General features: G+C 45.6%; 1 non-coding gene across 1 annotated transcript; it reads left to right on the top strand.

Moving 5' to 3' along the window:
* The first annotated feature begins 1,259 nt into the window (after positions 1–1,259).
* TRNAL-CAG lies at positions 1,260–1,342 on the top strand. The gene has a single exon. It is a non-coding gene; the product is annotated as a tRNA-Leu (tRNA).
* Positions 1,343–9,304: the final 7,962 nt, after the last annotated feature.

Raw genomic sequence — 9,304 nt, 5'->3', positions numbered from 1 at the left:
CGTTGGATCATTGAAAGAGCAAGTGAGTTCCAGAAAAACATCCACTTCTGCTTTATTGACTATGCCAAAGCTTTTGATTGTGTGGACCACAACAAACTCTGGAAAATTCTTAAAGACATGGGAATACCAGACCACCTGACTTGCCTTCTGAGAAATCTGTATGCAGGTCAGGAAGCAACAGTTAGAACTGGACATGGAACAACACACTGGTTCCAATTGGGAAAGGAGTACGTCAAGGCTGTATATTGTCACCCTGCTTATTTAACTTATATGCAGAGTACATCACGAGAAATGTTGGGCTGGAGGAAGCACAAGCTCGAATCAAGATTGCCAGGAGAAATATTAAGAACCTCAGATATGCAGATGACACCACCCTGATGGCAGAAAGTGAAGAAGAACTAAAGAGCTTCTTGATGAAAGTGAAAGAGGAGAGTGAAAAAGTTGGGTTAAAACTCAACATTCAGAAAACTAAGATCATGGCATCTGGCCCCATCACTTTATGGCAAATAGATGGGGAAACAGTGAGAGACTTTATTTTTGGGACACCAAAATCACTGCAGATGGTGACTGCAGCCATGAAATTAAAAGACACTTGCGCCTTGAAAGAAAACTGATGACCAACCTAGACAGCTTATTAAAAACCAGAGACACTACTTTGCCAACAAAGGTCTGTCTAGTCAAAGCTATGATTTTTTCCAGTGGTCATGTATGGATTTGAGAGTTGGACTATAAAGAAAGCTAGGTGCTGAAGAACTGATGCTTTTAAACTGTGGTATTGGACAAGACTCTTGAGAGTCCCCTGGACATCAAGGAGATTCAACCAGTCAATCCTAAAGGAAATCAGTCCTGAATATTGATTGGAAGGACTAATGCTGAAGCTGAAACTCCAATACTTTGGCCATCTGATGCAAAGAAGTGACTCATTGCAAAAGACCCTGATGTTGGGAAAGAATGAAGGTGGGAAGAGAAGGGGATGACAGAGGATGAGATGGTTGGATGGCATCACCGGCTCAATGGACATGAGTTTGAGCAGGCTCAGGGAGTTGGTGATGGACAGGGATGCCTGGCATGCTGCAGTCCATGGGGTTGCAAAAAGTTGGACACGACTGAGCGACTGAACTGTACTGAACTGGCCACTGCTGAGTTTTCCAAATTTGCTGGCATATTGAGTGCAGCACTTTTACAGCATCATCTTTTAGGATTTGAAATGGTTCAACTGGAATTCCCTCGCCTCCTCTAGCTTTGTTTTTTTAGTGGTAGTCAGGATGGCCGAGTGGTCTAAGGCACTACATTCAGGTTGTAGTCTCTCCTGGAGGTGTGGGTGTGAATCCCACTTCTGACAAAGCTGGAAGATGTTATACAAGTCATTAAAGTTTTATACATTTCTGCAGGACTACGTTATGACTTTCCTGTTTGACCTGATACTCAGCTACTCTTTGGGAGCCCTTATTGATTCAGTCCCACCCCTACTCTGGCCACCTCCCACTTCCACAACTTATCTCTCCCCACCCAGGTCTTCTGATACCAGTCCCCTGATTTTCCATTGGGAAACAACCTCTCACCCACTCTCTGTCCCGGCACATCACATAAGCTGACTCTAGTCTCCTACCATGTGAGGGGGAAATGGGCTTGTGACTCTGGTCTGACCAATCAGCCAGTTCCATTCACCTAGCTACACAGTGATTGGTTCTGAAATGAGCACACGGTTCCAGTTGGTCCAATGGGAGTCTGGTGAGGGGGAACTCTTGGAGAAGAGGAACTGGGTGTGGGGATCAGGTGGCTGAGCTGGTAGAGGAAAGTCTGAGGCTGGTGGTGGCTGTCATTGCTATGCCATCCAGAGCCTGCTTGGGAAGGGCTGGAAAAGTTTCTGATGGAAAGTCAGAACTCTGGTGACAGCAATATTATTGGAACACCTGAATCTAGTGGTACCTGAAACCATCTGCCCCTGGTCTTTTCAGTTTCATGAGCCAATGTCCTTTTCCACTAAGTCAGTTTAATGTGAACTTCTGTTACCTGTAACCCAAAGACTAATATGGCCTTGATCTGTGCTGGTTAGCATGGTAGTCACGAGCTGACTATTGAGCATTTGAAATGTGGCTGCACTGAATTGAGCAGACCACACACACAATATACAAACTAGATTTCAAAGAAAATTTGAAAATAAACATGTAAGCTAAAATTGACCCTTAAACAATAAGGGTTCGAACTGTGTGGGTCCACTTACCCTTGGGTTTTTTCTCTTTTAAATTCTGTGGGTTTTTTCAACAGTAAAACCTATAGTACTTCACAGTCTGCAGTTGGCTGAATCTATTCATGAATGCGGAGCTGCAGATAGGGAGAAACAGTGGATGCATAGGAACCTCGGGTGCCGGAGGGCAGACTGTAAGTTATACACAGATTTTTGACCATGCAGAGGGTCAGCACTCCTAACCTCCATGTCGTTCAAGGGTCAACCCTATTTTATTATTACTTTTTACTGTTGATATGTTAAAGTGATAATTCTTTGGTTATATTATGTTAAACAGATTATTAAAATGAATGTCATCTATTCCTATTTTTTCAAAGTTGCCACTGGAAATTTTAACTGTGTGTGCCTTGTGTTATGTTTTTACGGCCAGTGCCAGCCTTCATCACTCACCTGTAAAATATCAGGAAGCAAGAGATCAGAGCCTACTCAAATAATGATACAGCCCCACTGGAAAAGAACTCCAAAGATGCCAAGGAGGAGAAGGCTTGCTGGAGAAGGTGGGCACAAAAGGATAGGTCTGCTTTGTAGGGGTGGAGAGGAAGGGATAGGGGACACAGTGAGAGCAAAGGCCTGAGCATGGGACTAACAGGACAGGGTCTGAGGAGAAACGAGGGTGAAATAGGGGAGCTGGAGGGTTAAGATGGGCCATGGATTTCTTCATAGAAGCTGAGGACCTTAGGGAGGGTCCAGTTCAAAGGGACAAATGTTCCATGTTCCCTTCAGCCACCACACATTTTCTGTGCGTGTCATGAGGCCCAGGGCAGGTGCCACCACTTCCCCAGGTATCCAGAGTCTGATTCCACAACCGCCCCCACCCTGTCCCTGGCCCCTGCCCTGAGATGCCAGAATCCAGCAGGCTCTGTACGTTACATGCCCGAGCCCATCAAAGTGGAGTTTCCAAGGATGGAAAGGCCCTAATTCTGGGGAGGGACAAGAGCCAGCATCTGCAGGTCTTTCCTACTAGCTCAGAGCCCCTCAGTTTTACCATTTCCTTTGGAAATTCTCTCATCCACAAATAGCTCCCAGTTTCCCTCTGATCTTTTGATATGCCTAATGCTTTGTGTTTTCTCTTGGCCTGTTTCCTGCAGTCCCTTTCTGATGCTGCTAGATACGTCATAGAAAATGTACCCATGACCTAGTATCTCAATAGAGGACATGCCAGCAGGGGCCTGGACAAGTGGACTCACTGAGTCCCAGTAAGGCATCACTGAGTAGTGAAAAATCAGGGTGTTTGGCCCCCCAGCCAGGGATGTTCTGGGGGAGCCCCATTCTCTGCAATTCACTGTTTTTGCACTGCAAAAGAAAAAAAGGCATGAAAATTACTTTTCATTCTAAAAAAAAAAAAAGCATTACTGACATCTTAGTTCTCCAAAGTTTTCCACAGATCTATAGAGCAAGTGTCTTGGTTGATCAAGCGCCCTGCAAAAATGAGACAGAGTCTGATGCAATGTTTTTCTAGGTCAGGCAGTCTCAGCACTGCTAAAGGGCCTCAGTGTTTTTATATACCTCAGCTGTCCACTGGACACCCCAGCTGGCCTCCAGCCTGAGTCAGCTTCCCTGTCTGAACCAGAGTCCCCAGCATGGGGGTGTGTGTGTGTTGTGAGAGAGAGAGAGAGATTCTCAGGCCATATATACCCTACATGTCACATGAGCAGGGCCAGCCTGGACCCTTCATTCACCCCTGATCTCCAGCACCTGGCGTCTTGTAGGTAGGCACTCAGGAATAGTCATTAATTGAGCAAATGAATAAATCCTACATTCAGAGTCTGTCCCCCTAGATGTTTACAGCATCCCAACTAAGGACCTCAGTCCTCATGCTCTCACCCCCAAGATTACATTTCAGAGGAAGCAATTTTCTCCTAGTTAACGTCAGGCTACAGAACAAAGGAAACTTCCTCTCTCCACCTACTCACCACCTGGTGGAGTGCCCACTCTGCTCCCGCCCTGGGAACCCCAAGCAGGTGTGGGGACAGGAGTGCATTTTCATGAGGTTCCTGCTATGTCTCTGGGCATCAAGGAGCCACATTTTTAGGAGAGCCTCAAGTCAGACTAAATGTATTTGTTACTGAGTCTTGGCTCATCATTCCCCTGCCACGACAGGCCAGTAAATGGGGAGATGAGCCACTGGGGCAAGGAATAGCAACTTTATTCAGAAAGCCAGCAGTCTGAGACAGTGGACTAGCGTCCCAAAGAACCTTCTTCTTCCAGTTATTAATAGAATCCAGGATTCTTTTATACTCAAAGGGGAGAGGGTAAAATCCTGGTTCCAGCCAGACTCCAGAAGGACTGTCTTAATTTCTCCTTCCCTGTAGTCATTCACAGGTGGGCCTGGTCAGGATGTTTCCTACTAGCTAAATAAAGGTGTTTTAGCTTAACACTTATTACCTGGGAGGCAGGGTTCCCAGAGATGGGTCATTATGTATAACTGAAGTTTATAAGCAACATCCCTTTAGTGATTAACTTTTTTTTTTTTTTTGGCCGAGGGGCAGAATGTGGGATCCTAGTTCCATGACCATGGATTGAAGCCTCGCCCCCTGCAGTAAAAGCAAGAGTTTTAACCACTGGACTGCTGGGGAAGTCCCTAGTGACTTAGAATACCGAGGTTCTTCCCTATTACATGAGGACTACTAGGGGAAACTGAGGCAAGGGATTCAGAAATATTTCACAAACAGGAGCAACTGGAGAAGATGAAGTCCCGGGATTAGAGGGAGGGTTAGGGATGGGCTTCCACCTAGGGTTGGGGTTTTGTTAGGGGAAATTAAATAGCCTTGTTTAGGTTTCAGAGACAAAGCAGAGCAGGCCTTTGACCTTGCTTCTAACCTGCCTGGACACTGCCCTGACTGTGAGTGACTGTGAGTGACTGCCTTCTGTGAGTGCAAGACTTGCAGCACCATATATAAAATAGGGGGGTGGGGTGGGGGTGGAATCTTGAGATTGTTGAGCCCCTGGAGGGGCTCTGGCCAACCAAGTCCCAGGCTTAACAACATCCCAAGTTTTGCAAGACAAAACAAACATCATTAACTTGAATCAGGCTTCCAATTTGCTCACAGATTGATGATATCAGTTTGCATCCCTGGGAATATAAGCAGGAACCCCGAAATGCAGTCTCTGAAGTCTTACCCACAGAGTGTACATGCTGCCTGGGACATTTTCCCAATTGGGATTCCATTTGTGCTGAGACATGGGACTTTCTGGCACTGTTTAAATCTGGATGTTGGTCAAAACCCAATTTGGCGATGTATTCTCTACTTTATTTCTCATTTCTTTTAATGTTGGTATATTGAAAGTAAGCTAGATAATTCTCTAATAAATATCTGTATCATTTATTTGTATATAAGAAGTGGCTTATTTTGTGAACAAATCGTTTGAACCTAAGATGAAAGTGAAAACTTTGGCAAAACAGGTTTTTATCTCCTAGCCGAGGTTCTCTCCAAGCTACCTATTCATATAAACCTTAGAAGGTGGGAGTGATCAACCTCAAGGTTCTTCACCAAAATTCCATGAGGTACCAGGGCTGTGGATCTTCCCAGGTGGCTCAGATGGTAAAGAATCCACCTGCCAATGGAGGGGATGTGAGTTCACCCCTGGGTTGGGAAGATCCCTTTGAGTAGGAAATGGCACCCCACTCTACTATTCTTGCCTGGGAAACCCATCGACAGAGGAGCCTGGTGGGCTACAGTCCATGGGATCACAAAGGGTTGACTATGACAGCATGCACACACACCCCAGGGCTGCTAGGGCAGGAACAGGAGCCTTAGATTTCTGCTGCCTTAGAATCTTGGCCGGGAGGGGAAGGGTGTGGAGAGAGGGGGCCCAGCTGTGGCTGGGGCAGGTGGCATCTGCTGGCATGATCACTGGTCTAGAAGACAGCAGCTGGAACTGGAGGGGGCAGAGAGGGCAGAACCTCTGTGGACAGCATGGCCAAGAAGGAGAATGTGGCCCCTCGGACAGAAGGAAGAAGGGAGAGTTGAGTGGGAAAAGGGCACATCCCAGTGTCTGTGTCTATGCGTGTGTAGAACTGTTTGTCTCTGGGAGTGGTGACATGTGTGTGTGTCTGAAGTCTATTTATATGCACTGCACATGTGTGATTGTGTGAGTGTGTCTTGGTTTAGAGATGGATGTGTCTATGGGGGTAAGGGGACCCCACTGGCCCCGTGTGTGTGTATGTATTGGACATTTTTGTGTGACTGAGTTAGTCGTGTGTGTATGTGTGTGTGTGTGTGGTGTGTGTGTGTGTGTGTGGTGTGTGTATGCCTGGGACAAGGGATGTACCAAAGAAGTTCTATAAACTTGGGATGGAGCCATTCAGAGCTTACACAATAGTAGACTTGTGAACAGGAGAGTCAAGTTCAAATCCCAGCTTTGCCACATTTCAGCTGTGTGTCTCAAGAATCTCTCCTTCTTTCCAAGCCTCAGTTTCCTCATCTATAGAATGGGCGTTGTTACCCTCACTGCCTCCCAGGGCTGACCTACAGACCACTTTGGGAGGATGCCCAAAAAACCTGGTGGGTAACTCAGTTCCCTCTAGGGAGAGGAAATGAAAAGGGTTCCCATTCTCTGTGCTCTTGGAATTTCTTACCATGAGCATGTATAATTATTGTAGTGGAGATGTTAGGAAACCTTTACCACCTTTCTCAGTCCTGCTGGGGAGACACTTACAGATGACCATGGTAGGTATGGCTAGGTATGAGGTTGTTTGCTAGGGTCACATCTTCAGGCCAGGCAAGCTCTCTGTGGCCTCCTTCTCCCTAGGAACCAGCTAGGGATGTCACTGCCTAGCTTGGAGAAGACAGGAATGCTGCTTCTAGGAAGCCTCCTGGCTTGCTTTCTTGGCCAAGAAGAATCAGGCTTGGCCAGTGCCCAGAGAAACGGGACAAAAATCACCTGCAGAAACAGACTTAAGGGTTCCCAAGCTTAACCAACTTGCCTTTCACAATGGAAAGTCAAGTTATTAAATGGAAACTTGCCTTTCACAGTGCCTGTTTTGCTTTCCTTTCTTTTCATCGCTTTTGATTCCCATCAGCCTGGCAAGGAATTTCAAAAGGTTATTTTAAATCAGAGGTTATCTCTGGGGAAGGAAAGAGAAATATTTCACTTTTCCTTTGTGTCTTTACAAATCAAGTTTAAATTTTTGAACTGTATGCTTTCTTCCTCTTTGTGCTCCAGCTTCCTCCCCCGCTGGTAGGAAATCTCTGGCCAAAAAGCCTGCCCACTGGGGGCTTTTCTTATTTGATCCTCAGTGTGTGAAAAAAGAAACAAAAGCTGCAGTCATTGCTACATAATTTTTAAAAATACTAAAATGCTGCCTTCTAAAACTTAATCTTTTTTGCATTACATATTAAAAAAATTTTTTTAACAGGCATTACATTGGCAAGGAGTCAGACATGACTTAGCAACTGAACAACAACACTGATATAATTTGACTTTCAAAAGGTAAAAAGAATAAACAGTGAAACACTTTTCTTTCATTCCCTTACCCCAGTTTCCCGCCCTAGGGGCCACCCCTGTTACTAGTTCCTCATGCAGCCCCTCCAGGACATCTCTGCACTTATAAGCAGGTACTTGCTGATCTTTCCCCTCCTTCTCCTCCTAATGTTGTAGTTTCCTACAGACTCTGTTCTGTTCCTCCCCAAATCTGCAGAGCAAGAGATGAGCATCAGGTAAACAAACACAACTTCATCTGCTGCTTCCCATCACTCGCCATCACTGGCATTACCACCTAAACCATCTCTTCCCCTCCTCCCCCTCCTGCCCCCATCCATGGAAAAATCATCTTCCACAAAACAGGTCCCTGGTGCCAAAAATGTTGGGGACTGCTGGCCTATAGAATCTGGTCATTTTCATATATACAGTACTGTTGCTGGAAGGGGGTTTCCCTGCCTGCAACAAATGGTGACTCTGCTGCAACTCTTCTTCATTGTGACTGACATCCTGACCACTTGGGTACTCAGGGACCAGCTTGCCTGCTGATGGACCAGACCCATCAGCTGCAACTGGGACCCTCTTGTCCCTGGTCTCCTCCTGATGCGAACAACTGGCTAGAGTGCCGCTAGGGTAAGGAGCAAGAGACTTTATTGACCTCTCTCCCCTTCCCTCTTTCTTTCCTCTCCTTAATGTTTCCTATCCTATCCCTTTTTTTCTAGTCCCCCAGGCCTGGATGCAGGAATCTGGTCAAAGGGCCTCAGCCTGAGCTGAGGATTGGAGGCTGATCGCCTCCTCTTGGCAGAGAACTTGAATTCTGGTTCTGGTCTGGTTTCTGGTTTAAATTCTGGTTCCAGTCTGGTCTGACCTGGTTTCTGGTAGGGCCGAGTTCCAGTCCTCCCTTCTCTGAGGGCCAAAGGTAAAGTCCAATGAACACCTGGGTATCTGCAGGTGGCAGGAGACGTCTGTAACGCCACCCCTTTTGCCCGCCTCTCCCGCCTCCTACCCCCTTTTCTTTCAACCTGGCTTCCTTTCCTTTCTGAAATTTTTGAAGACCTGAGATATTTTCATTTACCCTGTTAGTACTTGGAGCTTAAGTTCTGTGTCTCTATAGGATGTTTTCTGAGAAACTGTAATCTTGTATTTAAAGGAGTGTCTGATTAGGACTGCCAGGTCTATGTATGTGTTTTATACTCTGTGTTCTGTGTTGTGATTTATGATGGCCATTTTGCTCTCTGTGGCCACCATTTAGTTTAGACCTCCTGCCATTGTGTTAGAACTTGATTTTCTTTCCCTGTGCCTTGAGACCGGGGCTCTCAGGAACACTTATCTAGACCATCTCTAACTCCTGAGACTGAAGAAAAACAGGAAGAAGCCCTCAAACTTTTTATTTACTCCAATTTTATTTATAAACTAGTAAATTTTATATTGTAATATCTAGTTCATGACTAAGTTTAGAAAATGAAGCTAGATCTTGCATTGTGTCTGTCTGAATATGTGTGTGTCTCGGTATGTCTTTGCCTCTGGATAATATTTTTGAGATTAATTTGTAAATGAGCTCTATTTAATTGACTTAAAGAAAAGCAAATGCTTACAAATCAAACAATTCTAGATTAAGCTAAATGAATTCAGGAT

This window comes from Oryx dammah, unplaced genomic scaffold, assembly GCF_014754425.2.
Source record: "Oryx dammah isolate SB20612 unplaced genomic scaffold, SCBI_Odam_1.1 HiC_scaffold_13, whole genome shotgun sequence".
Classification (NCBI taxonomy): Eukaryota; Metazoa; Chordata; class Mammalia; order Artiodactyla; family Bovidae; genus Oryx; species Oryx dammah.
Note: the sequence above shows the minus strand (reverse complement) of the source record. Positions and strands in the feature narration are given on the sequence as shown.